Here is a 16,507-nt window from a genome sequence, read left to right on the forward strand (position 1 = left end):
TTGTTGCCTCAGACCACCAAGATCTAACTCAAGATTTAAAACCCTAAAGTGGATAAATATTTATTTAAAGCTTCTCATGAAGGGTCTTCAAATTTGGAGAGAAGGGAGAAATAAGTTAATCTGTTAATGGAAGACATTCCTATTATAATATTTTTATTGGAATGATTCCATATACATTTATGGAAATTAAGATTTTATTCTACATTCGTTCGTTCGTTCGATCGTTCGTTCATTCATTCATCCTTCTTTCTTTCTTTCTTTCTTTCTTTCTTTCTTTCTTTCTCTCTCTCTCTCTCTCTCTCTCTCTCTCCCCCTCCCTCCCTCCCTCCCTCCCTCCCTCCTTCCTTCCTTCCTTCCTTCCTTCCTTCCTTCCTTCCTTCCTTCCTTCCTTCCTTCCTTCCTTCCTTCCTTCCATTATAACTAGAAAATACCATAACTTTTCTTCAGGCCTTGGCAAATAAAAATAATACACGGAAATTGAAATGAAATAATTAAGATCAGGATCATAACACAAGAGGCTTAAGACTTCCCCATACCTCCTAATCTCTTTAAAACCCCTGGATATTTTTAAAGGGGAGGGTGGATATATATATATATTTTTGCATCAATAGATTTTTAACTCTTCTTTTTAACCCTCCCCCCCTACTCATGGAGAAACTGTTTTGTGAAATGCACCAACTAGGGAAGAGGTTCAAGTCCCCTTCCCTTTGCAAAAAAAGGCCTTCAAATTGTTTATTTTGGGGTAAAAAGGTTCAGCAGCATTAAATAGCATTTCCTATAATCATCAGCCTCTGATAAATTCTACTCTGCCCTTACTCACAGCAATTAATCACTACTGACGTTAACCATCCTTAAGGTTACCAAGCAACCTCCCCCCACCTCAGCCAAGAAACATTTACGACGGCTTTTCCAGGTAGAGATTAAAAACCAACCCTGGTTAACCTCAGATGAACCTCAGATCAGCAACAGCTCCTGTGTTTACTCAGGCAGAGTTATTGGGTAAAATAGAAGCCAATTAGACAGAAAACACAAAAAGCAAGAGAAAACATCCTGCCTATTTTTGTCAGTGTCCACATGTGTTTTTTTCATAATGTGTATGAATCTTGAGAACTACAGGGCAGAACTACATATTATGGAAAAATAGCTCTGGGCAAAACAGCCCTATTTAGAATTCTGAAATGACTCCTACTTCACTTTCCCTTGTTTCTTAATATTATTACACTAGCCCTCTTTCAGTCTTCACCCCAATCCCAAAGAAGGGCAGTGCCAAAGAATGCTCCAACTACCGTACAATTGCACTCATTTCATACGCTATCAAAGTTGTGCTTAAAATCCTCCAAGGTAGGCTTCAGCAGTATGTGGACCGAGAACCCCCAGAAGTACAAGCTAGATTTCGAAGGGGCAGAGGAACTAGAGACCAAATTGCTAACATGCGCTGGATTATAGAGAAGGCCAGAGAGTTCCAGAAAAACATCTGTGACAACCCCAGACCTACTGGGAGATGCCACAGTTTCACTAAGCTGCCACCAACCATTCCCTGTAAGGAGTCACACAGACCAGGAATGGATTTTTAACAAATAAAGGAATAAGGTTTATTTAAATAACACACAGGGAAAATAAAATGATCAAGTGAATAAGATACAGTAACGTGGCTTAGTCTCAATCATACATACACCAGTTTGGTTCACACAGAACACCTTTAAATAAAGCACAGACCCTGAACCTATCAGTTCTGGCTACCCATAAAGACACCTGAACCTATCAGGTTGGTACTGACTGACACACAGTAGTACCCTGTCTGACACACAGACTCCCACACCAGCTTCTTCTTCTCCCAACTTCTCCACACAAACTCCACATATATATACAGTACAGCCCCTCCTCCTGATGTCCCGCCTTCCACTCCCCATAGGATGGAACTTTCCCTCCAAACCCATGACAGACAGGTAACATCAGTGCTGTATGTAACACCTCCCCTCTTTATAAGTTGTTTTGTAGGGGGAAAGCTAAAGTGCTTTTCTCCAAAAAACAACCTGGATCCAAAACATACAAAAACAGTTATACAATAACATATAATACCATACTTACTCTAGGATAAACATATCAATTAGGCATTTAAACATTTACCATTTACAATACATCAAGTTACCTTTATTCATACAAACCACGCATGTTTAATAAACAAGTACATTTAACCTTTGGTCACCAAAATATATACATAGTCCATGTTTCTTTCGCCGTCTTCATTCTTCGGGTCTTCTTGACAAGGCGTCAGCAACACAGTTCACTGACCCTCTGACCACCTTCACTTCAAAGTCATAGTCTTGCAGGTTTAAAGCCCACCTCATAAGTTTACTATTGTGGGTTTTCATTGTCTTTTACCATTGCAGTGGTGAATGGTCAGTGCACAGAATAAAATGTCTTCCCCAGATGTAAGGCTTGGCCTTCTGAATCACGTAGACTATGGCCAGGCACTCCTTTTCCACGGTTGCCAAATGTCTCTCACCTTTCTGGAGTTTCCTACTCAGGTAGGACACTGGATGCTGGTCACCATTTTCATCCTCCTGGCAAAGAACTGCTCCTACCCCGCTGTTAGACGCATCGGTGTAGATGATGAACTCCCGGTCGAAGTCTGGAGCACGCAGTACTGGATAGTTGATGAGGGCCTCCTTCAACCTCTGGAACGCCTCCTCATAGTCGCTGGTCCACGGGATGCGGTCATCAGTCTTCTTCCTCGTCAGATCGGTCAGCGGAGCCGCAATCTCGCTAAACCTTGGAATGAACTTTCTGTAGTAGCCCACCAACCCAAGAAATGATTTGACCTTTTTCTTGGTGTTGGGTCTAGGCCAATCACGAACTGCTTCTATCTTGGCCTCGAGGGGTTTTATCACTCCTCCCCCTACTATGTGACCCAAGTATTTTATTTCTGGGCTACCCAGCTGCAGTTTGTTCTCTTTGCAGAGCCTAGGCCAAAGCACTTCCTCCCCTGGGTTAAAGTGCCTCTCCCTGGCTTGCTGGTCATCCCAAGCTTTCTTTCTGACCTTTTGAGCTTGCAGGGTCTCTGCTGCTAGCTCTAGGTTTCTCTTTAGGTCATTCCTTAAAGAGTCTCTATATGTCACAACATCTTGTGGGTCATCCTGGGTGATCTGCTCCCAATTTTGTTTGATCAAATCAAGGGGCCTTTTCACCCTTCTCCCAAACAAGAGTTCAAATGGACTGAACCCAGTACTGGCTTGTGGCACTGATCGATAAGCAAACAAAAGGGATTGCAGCTTCTGGTCCCAATTGTTTGGATTCTCTGCCAAGTAAGCCCTAATCATGCGCATTAGAGTCCCATTGAACTTCTCCGTTAACCCATTACTTTCAGGGTGATAGGCAGTGGTTTCCTTGTGTTTAATTCCACAGATTTGCCATAACCGTTTCATGAGCTTCGATGTAAACGATGCGCCCAAATCTGTGATTATTTCTGAGGCAAATCCCATCCTGGACATATACCCCACCAAGGCATCTGCCACTGTGTTAGTTTCAATGTTAGTCAAGGGAATGGCTTCAGGGTACCTCGTGGCATGGTCCACAATGGTGAGAATGAACCTGTTCCCCCTCTTTGTGGCCTTGGGCAAAGGTCCCACAATATCCACCCCTATACATTTGAACGGAGTGTCAATCACAGGCAAAGGGCACAACTTTGCTTTGGTCCTGTCACGGTTATTCCCCTGCCTCTGACACACATCACATTGTTTACAGAACTCCTTGATCTGCTTCCCTATTTCAGGCCAGTAAAAATTCTGTGTAATTCTCTGTTGTGTTTTGTTCACCCCTAAGTGCGCAGCAAACATGTCAGAGTGCCCCCTTTGTAAGATCATGGGGCGATACTTTTCAGGTACCACTAGCTGACTTCTGATCCCATCTCCCCCTTTTGAGATATTCCTCAGGGTCTCTCTATATAAAATTCCCTTTTTCTCACAAAATCTCACTGGGGTTTCAGGTGTTAGCTGGGCGTCTGTCACCTGTTCAAAACACTTTTGGAGAGTGGCGTCTGCCTTTTGCTCTTGGCCAAATCGGCTGTCGGTGGTTAAGGTGTCCACCACAGCTTCGGAACTCCCCTCTGCTTCCGTCTCGGGCTCTTCAGTACCCCCCTGAACTGTCCCCGTGGTAGCTTGTGAGCGTGTAATCACTAGCACCCGTTTCACATGTTCAGCCAGGTCATTTCCCACGAGCACGGCTGCTGGCAGAGTCGATGAAATCGCTAGCCGCCAAACTCCCCTCCAGCCTTGAAAGTTCACAGGTACCTCAGCTACTGGCAGCGAGATCACCTGTCCCTCAATCCCTGCCACCTTTATGCTCTCATTCGGGATTATACACTCCCTAGGAATAATATCTGGATGGCACAGGGTCACCTGGGAACAAGTATCCCTCAGCCCCCTATACTGATGGTCAAGTATTCCTACGTCCACCCCTGCGGTTTCAAACAACTGAGAATCTGTTCTCACTAGTAAGCAGCGCTTGACCTCCACCAGAGGACCATTTTCCCCAGCCTGATCAGCAGATGTAACTGTTCCAGATTGAATAGCCATGGCAACAGGCTCCCTCAGTGACAAGGAGCTTTGCTCTTTCTGGACACAGAACACAGCTTTTGGCTTGGTTCCACTCAAATCATGAGGCACATTTCCCTTTAGCTGCTTCCATTTCTCACACTCTGAGATTAGATGGCCCTTTCCCTGACAGAAATAACATTTTCTGCTGTACTTGGAGTCTTTCTCCTCTGGTTTTGGTTTTCCCTCCAAAATCTGATTCCTGGACTGGCTCTGCCCAGAAGTTTTATCAACACAATGGCCGCCCATTTTTGGCGGGCTCTGAACTAACCCTTTGGAGTACTTAGGGTCCCATGTTTCCCTCCTGTTTTCTTCAGAATAATTCAGGTTTTGATGTTGTGCCTTAACCTGTGTGCCTTCTTTTGGTTTCTTTTCTAGCTGCAATTTCTTCTCTTTTATTCTCAAATCCAGCTCCTTTTGCTTAGCCTCAAACTCAGCCCTGATCTGTAAAATTTCTTCCTCAGCCCTAGCTTTTATCTCTTTTACTTTTTCTTCAGTCTTATCTCTGATTTCTTTTAATTTAATGTCTTTTTGCTGATTATATTTTTCAAGATCTTGCTCACTTTGTCTGACCTGAGCCTCATACTTTTCTTTCTTTGACATTTCTTCAACTGATAAATTGTTAATAAACTTATTTAGGAAATCCAATTCTAATTGTACCATTCTAATTTGGTGTTTCAGTTCCATCTCTTTTATCCTCATGGCCATTCTCCTTTTCTTGGCATCTGCCTCTGCCTGACTGATTTCAGCTCTTTCTCTGGCCTCCCTTTCCAATTGTCTCATTCTATATTCATGCTGTTGGGCTAGGAGCATTCTTTTGAGTTCTGGGTTCTGTTCTCCCGTGCTGTCCTCCTGCACTGAGCCAAATTCCTCCTCAGAACCTTGGTCTACCTGGGGTTCCCTCACTTCACCCATTTCTGCCATTTGGCTTCGAGTCAAGGGCATAATCCCCCCCCAGAACAGGCTGCTTTCAAAAGTCAAGCCTCAAAATAAAGCGACCACTTTTTTTTTCTCTTTTGCCTCAGAACCAGCCTTCTATAGATTGCTGCTGTTCTTTCAGCACTAACTTGCAACTGTTGCCAGCCAGAGTCTACCCCCCTCTGCTAGGCCTCTCAGCAGACAGGCTAGATCACTGCTACTTCACTCAGCTTTGCCTCAGCTTTTTCCCGCCAAAACAGGTTGCCTCAGAGCTCCCTAATCTAGTCCCACCAATCTGAGGTCACACGTTCTTCCACTAGCCTACCTCCCCGTGAGGTAAGCCTAGAAGATTACCTACGCGCTCTCAGATTGTCCCTGACTAGACCCCCCTTGCTCTGGGCACACTTGCCAAGGCTTTGCTGGACCACTGGACAACTGGACCAGTCGTATCCCACACGCTGGACACCAATCAATGTGACAACCCCAGACCTACTGGGAGATGCCACAGTTTCACTAAGCTGCCACCAACCATTCCCTGTAAGGAGTCACACAGACCAGGAATGGATTTTTAACAAATAAAGGAATAAGGTTTATTTAAATAACACACAGGGAAAATAAAATGATCAAGTGAATAAGATACAGTAACGTGGCTTAGTCTCAATCATACATACACCAGTTTGGTTCACACAGAACACCTTTAAATAAAGCACAGACCCTGAACCTATCAGTTCTGGCTACCCATAAAGACACCTGAACCTATCAGGTTGGTACTGACTGACACACAGTAGTACCCTGTCTGACACACAGACTCCCAGACCAGCTTCTTCTTCTCAGCTTCTTCTCCCAACTTCTCCACACAAACTCCACATATATATACAGTACAGCCCCTCCTCCTGATGTCCCGCCTTCCACTCCCCATAGGATGGAACTTTCCCTCCAAACCCATGACAGACAGGTAACATCAGTGCTGTATGTAACAACATCTACTTCTGCTTCATTGACTACGCAGAAGCATTTGACTGTGTGGACCACAGCAAACTATGGCAAGTTCATAAAGAATTTGGAGTGCCTGACCACCTTATCTATCTCCTGAGAAACCTATAGGTGGGACAGGAAGCAACAGTTAGAACTGGATATGAAACAACTGACTGGTTTGAAATTGGGAAAGGAGTACAACCAGACTGTATATGTTCTCCCTGCTTATTTAACTTATAAGCAAAATACATCATGCGAAAGGCAGGACTGGATGAATCCCAAGCCGGAAGAAACATCAACAACTTCCAATATGCAGATGAAACCACTCTGATGGCAGAAAGTGAGGAGGAATTAAAGAACCTGTTAATGAGGGTGAAAAAAGAGGCAGCACTTGATACAATAAGATTGTAGAAGAAACTGGGAACCAATTCCTACTTCTGCTTCTCATCTCTTTCACTGGAGGTTCCTGCTTGAAAGAGGTGGGGCAGTGGTGGGATAGTCTATGGTTTGTCTACTAGGTTAAAATACTCTATCTGTGAGGAAAATGCCCTGCCCCAGGGGCATCCTTTGTAGAACGGTTCTTGTGTTTGAATTGTCCCAGGGAGAAATGAAATCTGCCTTCTCACCTGCTAGAGTCTGTCAGGTGCACAGACCTACTAAAGCAGAAGCTCATACCTCTTATTAATACCCAGCCTGATCGTTTTGTCATAGCCCCATCGACTATTCATTTCAATTATTAGATGCCAAAGCTGGCTCTCCAAAGATTGCTTAATTCATCAGGGTTATCCAGGTTTTACCCGGCTCCATTAAAAGAGAGACAAAGTTAAGAGTGCACCGGCTTTGTGAGCAGCTATTCATTTGGCTGCTTGCTAGAGTCTACGCCCAAGGCTAGACCTCCGGGAACAATTTATGTTTTGGTCTGTCTGGACAAGGTCCAAATCCTACTCATAAATAATATCGAAACCAAGGATTATTGAAATGTGTGTCCCACTCTGTGTAGTCAACCTATAATTGTGGATTTAAAACCTTGCCAAGAAATTAAGATAAGCAGCAGATTTAACGGTAGAATTAAGACATTGGTCAGCAGCAGGTAGGCAGCTGACTAAATCTTATAGCTGGTGTAACTCAAATGACATACCTTTCAATTGTGAAGTCCTGCAAACTGCAGGGTCAGCATACGTTGTATGTCGAGTGCTGGGTTGCCCTGCTTGGTCCACAAAATATAATGTCTATACAGTGGTGCCTTGCTTTATAATTGCCCCGTATTATGACAAATCCGCTTAACAATGGTCTTTTTGCGATCGCAAAACGATGGTCTGAATGGGGGAGTTTCGCGTTGCGATGATCGGTTCCCTGCTCCGGGAACCGATTCTTTGCAAAATGATGTTTTTGAACAGCTGATTGGCAGTTTCAAAATGGCCACCAGGTGACTAAAATGGCTCCCCGCTGTGTTTAGGGACGGATTCCTCGCTATACAGGCAGTGAAAATGGCCACCGTATGGAGGATCTTCACTGGACGGTGAGTTTTTACCCCATTGAAATGCATTGAACGGGTTTCAATGCATTTCAATGGGGTTTTTATTTTCGCTTTACGATGTTTTTGCTTAACGGCGATTTTCCTGGAACGGATTATCGTCGTTAAGTGAGGCACCACTGTATTGACTTGCAACCATCTGCCCCCCAAAATTCTTCTACTTCCATTATGTTGCTTATAGGATTTTGGTCAGTGGAGATTTTGTCAAAGAGCTACAGTGAACAGGGCTTGCACCGTTGTTTTCATAAAAATATTCTTAACAACTGTTCTAACGCATCTGATGGTGCAACACCCCTCCTAGAAATGGAATCTCTGCAAATTTTCAAGTAGACATATATAGCTGTATTGTTGGACTACCACTCCCAGAATGCCCCGGGCCAGCAAAGCCATTCGCACACCTCTGTTTTCAACATTCTTTTAGAATAATGGTGTGGGACCCATGTGGCCTCCAAGGCTTTTCCTGTGGCTCTCCATAATGGCACCACTTTGTTGTCAACTTTCTACTTTTGTGACCTTTGATATATATTTGTATATAGTCCTCCCCTTTCTGCTTTGCCCCACCCTGTCTAGACTCTGGACACATTCTTTTGAAATTATGGCCATCAACTGGTCCTGAAACATCCCAGCTGGCCCTCTACCTGGCCAAGTTGGAGCTAGTTTGGCAGCTGGAGTGATGAACCAGGAGCACCTGCCAAAATGCCTTGTTCTACAAAACTGTTATTGGTGCAAGGGACTTGTTCTTCTCTCCCCCCCCCCCCTTCGCTTCTCCCATCATCTCCTCTTCCTTCCACAATGAGGTTTAACACATTCTTCATGTATTTTGACTCTAGAGCAAGGCTGGACATTTTTTTTTTCTGCTGAAGGTCATATACCTACACAAGTTGCTTGTTGGCTGCATGGTGGCAGAGCTGTGACGAGGTAGGACAACTGGGGCTTTTGCTGACATTTAATTGGCACACATCCCCAGCCATCAATCTTTACTGCTGGATCCATGACATACCTGTCCCAAGTGCACATACCACCTCCAGTTCTTCCTGCCTGAGCAGAAGGAAACATAAAACATGCATACTGAGCATGGAACCTATGTAGTCAGCATGCATTCAAGCCCAGGCCTTTCTCCGCTATCCTGACAGGAAGCATGTCCAGAATCAATGGCTAGTTCCCCCTGCCTGACATGAACCTCAAAAACGAACTGAGAACTGCTTTATTTTTGGGGGTGGTTCATGAAAGTTCGTGGTTTTTGTGGTTGGTGGGTAGACATCAGCCACGAACCTCTGGTTTTCTGGTTCGTACCGACCTCTAATTGACTCTATCCTCTTAATAGAACAAAAATAAATATTGATGGCTTTGAAATGTGAAGTGGTTTTCCAGGAGGGTTTTTTTTGGTCATTTTGGCAGTCCTTATCGATGTTCCTGAATAAAACGTACTTCAACATTGCTGCTTAAGGAGCAAGACCTTTCCTTTCAGCTGTGACTTAAAACCCTCGAGAGCTGTTTACTCAAGATTTGAGCATTTGGCAGAGAAGGCCTTTTGAGCCTCCAGCTGTCATTCAGCTGTGTCAGAAAAGCGGAGAACTGTTCTTATTTTTCATAAAACAAAACAGAACAAGACCCCTGCTTTCCTCTTGGTGAGTTGTATAGCCTAGTCAACCCCGGGCCTGCACACACACTCTCTCTGTGTTTTGAAAACTTTGTGAGGTTATTTATTTGGTTATTTTATTTTCATTCTAAAATAAATCTAATTTACCCTTCGGCTCCTAATAGGTCCACAAGAAGGTTTGCAAAAATAAAAAGATATTCTGGGGGAAGCAATTAAACCTGAAAATCCGATAAAAACAGAACAACAGAGGTTTAATATGACTGATAAAATGCCAACAAATTTTATTTGGCACTGGCATGCGTTTTTGTGAATTACAGCCTAATACATCAGATCTGTGAAATAAACAAATCAAGTCTAGTCTTTAAAAGGCCAAACAATTTTTTCTTTTGTGTTTCAATAGCAACTGGCTAAGATGGTTGAATCCTTATAAACTGAAAAAGGTCAGCTAGTCTTGATTGTATCAGAAATACATGTTGTGTTTTTGCTATTTTATGTTGTTTTGTCGCTGTTATTAATAATAAAATGTGTTTTTAGAATGGTTGTGAACTATTTTGATCCACTAGTTCTTAATCTGACAACAGTTTAATTCTTTTTGTTGTTGTAAATATTGTAACAGTTTATTGTTTGTTTGTTGTTATGTGCCATTAGGTGGCTTCTGACTTGACAGCACTTAGAGCAACTATATGAATGAGTGATCAGCAGAATGTCCTGTTTTCAGCTACCCTGCTCAGCATTTCTAAACCCAAGGCTGTGGCTTCTTTTAGGGAGTCAATCCAGCTTGTATTTGATCTTCCTCTTTTCCTGATTCCTTCAACCATTCCCAGCTTTATTGTCTTTTTCCAGAGAATCTTGCCTTCTCAAGATGTGCCCAAAGTAGGACAGCCTCGCTATTGACATTTTTTATTCCAGAGATAATTCAAACTTGATTTGCTCTAAGGCCCATTTGTTAATCTTTCTGGCACTCCACGAAGATTTCCTCCAGCACCACATTTTAAATCAATCAATTTTTCCCCTGTCAACTTTATTTACTGTTCAGCTTTCACACCTGTACATAGTAATGGGAAATATAAGAGTATGTATCTGGCCTTGGTGTCCAGTGATACAGTGCTGTCCCCAAGACGATGATAATGCGTTCCATTGAAATCGCTGTTTAGCAAAATCATCGTCTTGCGAAAAGCGTTTCCCCATTGGAATGCATTGAAACCCGTTTAATGCATTCCAATGGGGAAAACAGTCATCGCCCAGCGAAAATCGCCCATAGGCAAGCCCTTTTAAATTGCTGTCTTGAGAAGCATCGGTCCGAAAACACCCTAGGGAGCCATTTTGTGGAGCTGCTGATCAGCTGTTAGAATTGTCCTCTGACCGAAACGTCATATAGTGAAATTCCCCCATAGGAAACACTGTTTTGTGAAGTGCAATGGCGGTCGCAAAACCTCATCATCATGCGGATTCGTCATTATGCGGGGTAATCGTCTTGCGAGGTACCACTGTATATCCTTGCACTTTTCCAGTGCAAACTCATTGATGCTCTCTGTGTTTGAATCTTCTGATTTCTTGGCTACAGACTATGGAACGAAGATTGAATCAAGGCATACAAAATCTCTATTTCAATGTCTTTGTTGTCAGTACTGAAGCTGTATAGTTCTTCTGTAATCATTAGTTTTGTCTTCTTAAAGTTCAACTGCAGTCCTGCTTTTGCAATTTCTTCTTTCACTTTTATCAGAATTTGTTTCAAATCATTGCTGCTTTCTGCCAGTAATATGGTGTCATCTGCCTGTCTTAAATTCCTGGTATTTCTTCCACCAATTTTCACTGCCTTTTTTTTTAGAAAGGTGGAAGGCAGCAGAAAAAGAGGAGGACTGAATACGAAATGGACTGACTCCCTAAAGGACCCACAGGCTTCAGTTGAGCTGAAGATAGGACATTTCGGAGATTGCTCCTTCATGGGGTCGCTATAAGTCGGAGGTGATGGCCCATGATAACAATAAACAATGTTGTCATGAAAGAAATGAACAGAAAAATGTGCACATGAAGGAAAATGATATGCAGAAAAGCAAATCTGGGTGGGGGGGTTGATTTGCAAATGGGCATATACTGGGGAAGAACACATGCAGATGTGTTACAAATTTTTAATATAGATGGATGAGTGCAAAAACAAATACGACCACATGGCATTTATTTAAGAATACAACTTGCAAGCTGCTGTTGTGAAAAGGGGTACAATGGATTCAGGTGAACAAATGCAAACATCATAGAAAACGATTTGGACTGATTTCACCCTTTCCTTCTGAGCACTATAATCGCATGTAAAGTGGAAGAGGGTGGTCTTCTTTGATTTCCAAGGAGCTGCTCTTCCCATGCTTCCGACACTGCTCCACTCAGCCCTTCCTATGCGTTTGAGAGGAATCCTGCTTTTTCTTAAACATGTCAATATAATCAATCCCCTTTGTTTTCCTTGTACCACAAACTATATTGGTGTTTATAAGCATGCCAAGCCCAAATGGATGATGATGATGATGATGATGATGATGATGATGATGATGATGATGATGATGATGATCATCATCATCATCATCATCATCATCATCATCATCATCATCATCATCATCATCATCATCATCATCTCAAGGGAACAATTCCTTTTTTCACCCTTTGCTGAGAAAGGTGAGGTAAATCTACCTCTCACTTAGCAAAAGTCCCTATTCTCTCCTTGACAGCTTGCTGTGTTTTCTTTTTTATTCAGAGTGTGCTTTCCGATGTCATCACTTCTCAGCTTCTGTCTTGGTCTAACACCAGGAATCCTCCAGAGGTGCGTCATTTCTGCCACTGGCAAGTTGATATTCATTTACTTCCTTCAAGGTTTTGCAGCTTGGCTCCGTAAACACCACAGAGGGCCTGATTGTTATAGCAATTAAGCAGGGTGCATCATACCCAAGCCAATTGCTGATGAGCTTTTCTAGTCCCAGAGAACATTAAGTCCAAAAAAAGACAACAAACGGCAATTTACCCAACCGATTATTGGCTGCTTTAAAACCCAGTTGGCTGTCGACAATGGCCTCATTTTGGCTGAGCAATATGAACTCAGGAAGTGTGCGAGACCAAAACGGGGACTTCTGGATCACGTAACAGAGATATTCCTTTGTAGAGATTTGGAATTGAGGGAAAAAAAGTAAGAGGCTTAAATAGAACTGGCAAAGAAAGGTTAGACAATGTTCCCATTAAGAGGCTGTCAACAAAACAACTTGAGAGAAGGTAAACCAAATCGAAGCAGGGAGCACAGATGTATGAGGTGAAGCCAAATTTGTGTGAAATTTCACTTTAAAAACCTGTTATTCTCTCTGTGTCCCTCATGGTGGTGAAGAAAAAGTCTGCAAACTAGATGACACAACATCTAAATTACTTGATGGAGACATCAAATTGACAAATGGACAGTAGCCATTATGAAACCAACTTCAACATTGGGTGTGGGGGAATATTTACCCCAACAGCCATAATATGCTGTTCGTATGTATGTATGTATGTATGTATGTATGTATGTATGTATGTATGTATGTATGTATGTATGTATGTATGTATGTATGTATGTATGTATGTATGTATGTATGTATGCCGTTTGTCCTCATACCCCTTGCCTGGGCCTCCAAACACACAGCACACGAAGGCAAACTACTACTCCTTTTCACTAAATCAACTTTAATTATGGAAGGATGAAGTTTCAGGTACAAACTTCACTGTCTTTTAAATAAAATGTTTTTATTGATTACAGATGTTATTATTATTGATCACAGGTAACTTCTATTATCATTAATCTCTACCTTCTATTTGTCAGTACAGTTCTTATTCACTTTTCACTCTAATCACCTCAGATCTCCCAAATACCACACACTATCTCCTTCTCCACTTTCTCACTCTCCCTGACTCACTGACTGACTCACTCTCTGACTCCGCCTCTTTATTTCATATCTCTCGGCTCCGCCTCTCAGCAACATTAGCCTACAACATGAATAATGCATGACTATTTAACATAATAGGGCGAACGCTACGTTATGTATGTATGTATTAGAGATGAGCATGAGCTGCTGGTTTGGCAGTTTGTGCTGGTTTGTTTAGCGGCTGGACAGGTATTTGGTATTTCTCGGACCCACCTCCTCCAGTGGGCATCCACTCAGAGGCAGGACCCTGATTTCCCTGCCCCATCATCTCCAGGTGGACACCTGCCAGAGGACGTGGGACTGGGAAGTGCTAAACACCCGTTCGGCTGATAAATGAACTGGCCCCAACTACCAAACCCTCAGTTCATGCCCATCTCATGTATGTATGCATTGCATTTCTATCCATCCTTCTTCCAGTGGGCCTAAGGCAGTGAACATGTTTTCCTTTCTCTTCATAGTATATCAGTACATTACTTGATGGTCATTATTTTATTGTGAACCATACAATAATATTAATATCTGCCACCGGCTGCACTGTCATTGAAGACACTAGGTTTGTTCATGATTATTTGTTAAGTACTCTGAAATTCTGCCTTTCTATGAAAGAACTTGAAGCAGGAAATAAGGTCCCCCTCCTGATTTTTATCCTCACACCAGCCCTGTGAGGTAGGTTAGCTTGGGAGCAAAGTTCCCTCAGAGGTGCGTGCCTGCACATGTGTGACCCTGTCGTCCTTTGTGCATCCATGGAAATCGTTTTCAGCCCCTTTGGTTCTACAGAACCTCATGGGTGTTGTTGTTGTTGTTTTGTGTGTGTGTGTGTGTGTGTGTGTGTGTGTGTGTGTGTGTGTGTGTGTGTGTGTGTGTGTGTGTGTGTGTGTGTGTGAAGTCACCCACACAAGGGGCAGAGACCCACCCAACAGGACTGAAAATTAGAGGGAACATTGCTTGGGAGAAAATGATTGTCTCAGGGTCACCGAATGGGTTTCACCCCCAAGTGGAGATTTGAACTCGGGTCTCTCCAATCCTACTGTAAACTTCAAAGTACGATGGGCTCTTTGTATACGTGTGTGGCATGGTCCTCTTTTTTTAAAAGTCCCTCAGATTCTATGGGGGTGAAATGGTGTCACTCAGCCCAAGACAAAATCAAATCACTCTTCAAGCACATCCATTCCTTCCTTCCTTCTTGTTCTTGTTCTCATCTGTAATTGCCACAGTTTAGAAACACGATCCCGAGCATGGCTATCCGTTCCCTTTTTATTTTTTTCCTTGTTACGACTCTGAAGTTCTTGTGAACCTAAAAAACCAATTCACTGCAGCAGGCGGGTGAATGGAACTGTGTGTCCTTTCGAAATCGGATTCAATTGTACAAAGCGCAACGCATCAATGACTCCTAATGGACATCAGCCAGGAAAATGGACAGTTGGTGGCTGTTTGGTGAGACCTGTGCTAAGAATACCTGCTTTCACTTTTGGCACTGCCCCATCCCGCTTGGAAATCTTTCTGCTAATCACCTCTGTCCTTGCCTCCCCATATAAAATAAGAAGGCTGGCCCACTTTTAAAAGCATAAACCCAAGGAAGATTATTTTTAACAAGTTAACGGCAGCGATATCTGTTCGCTACATTAAAAATCTATAAAAAGCCATTGCTTCAAATGTGCTCTCTCTCTCTCTCTCTCTCTCTCTCTCTCTCTCTCTCTGACACACACATATAGACATTTCTGTGTTTTTAATGTGTTTTAATATTTTTTTCCTACCATTTTAACGTAATGGCTTATTTAATTTTGTTTCAATTTTTGTATACTTACTGTTCTTAGCTTTTAAATATATTTTTTTAAAATTATGTAAGCCACCTTGGAAAAGGGACATGGTGGCGCTGCGGGCTAAACCGCAGAAGCCTGTGCTGCAGGGTCAGAAGACCAAGCAGTTGTAAGATCGAATCCACATGATGGAGGGAGCGCCCATCACTTGTCCCAGCTCCCGCCAACCTAGCGGTTCAAAAGCATGCAAATGCAAGTAGATAAATAGGGACCACCTTGGTGGGAAGGTAATGGCATTCAGTGTCTAGTTGCGCTGGCCACGTGACCACAGAAGATTGTCTTCAGACAAAACGCTGGCTCTATGGCTTAGAAACAGGGATGAACATCGCCCCCTAGAGTCGAACACGACTGGACAAAAATTGTCAAGGGGAACCTTTACCTTTTAAGCCACCTTGGATCCTTTTAAGGAGAAAGGTAAAGGATCCCCTTGACTTTTAGTCCATTTGTATCCGACTCTAGGCAGTGGTACTCATCCCCGTTTCCAAGCCATAGAGCCAGTGTTTGTCTGTAGACAGTTTCCATGGTCACGTGGCCAGCACAACTAGACACGGAACACCATTACTTTCCCATCGAGGTGGTACATATTTATCTACTCACATTTTTTCATGCTTTCAAACTGCTAGGTTGGCAGGAGCTGGAACAAGCGACGGGAGCTCACTCCGTTGTGTGGATTTGATCTTAAGATGGCTGGTCTTCTGACCTTGCAGCACAGAGACTTCTGCGGTTAAACCCGCAGCGCCACCACATCCCTCTAAAATATAATAGTCTTCAAAGTGACACATATTTTTGTCTTTCTTTGTTCTATTTTGTTTCATTCCTTTGGATTTTTGCTGATATGATTGGAATTTCACAATGGATGGCACCTCCCAAATGTTCTGATGAAAGCCTCAAAGTGTTTTTTTTATTATTAAAAAGGATCCTAATGGATTTTAAATCTGTATTTCAAAATATGTTTTAAAATTAATTTAAAATGATTTTAAACACATTAAATGCAAACTTTGTGAACTTAAAAAAAAACAGATTAATGTGGAATGTGAAAATTAGTTTGAATGGGCTTATGAAGGCCAGAAATATATGGATTTCTCCTGTCCTGCCTGAGCCCTTTAATAGCTAGACGCAAACTAACATAAGAGGAGCAT

The sequence above is a fragment of the Pogona vitticeps genome, chromosome 1, assembly GCF_051106095.1.
Source record: "Pogona vitticeps strain Pit_001003342236 chromosome 1, PviZW2.1, whole genome shotgun sequence".
Taxonomy (NCBI): Eukaryota; Metazoa; Chordata; class Lepidosauria; order Squamata; family Agamidae; genus Pogona; species Pogona vitticeps.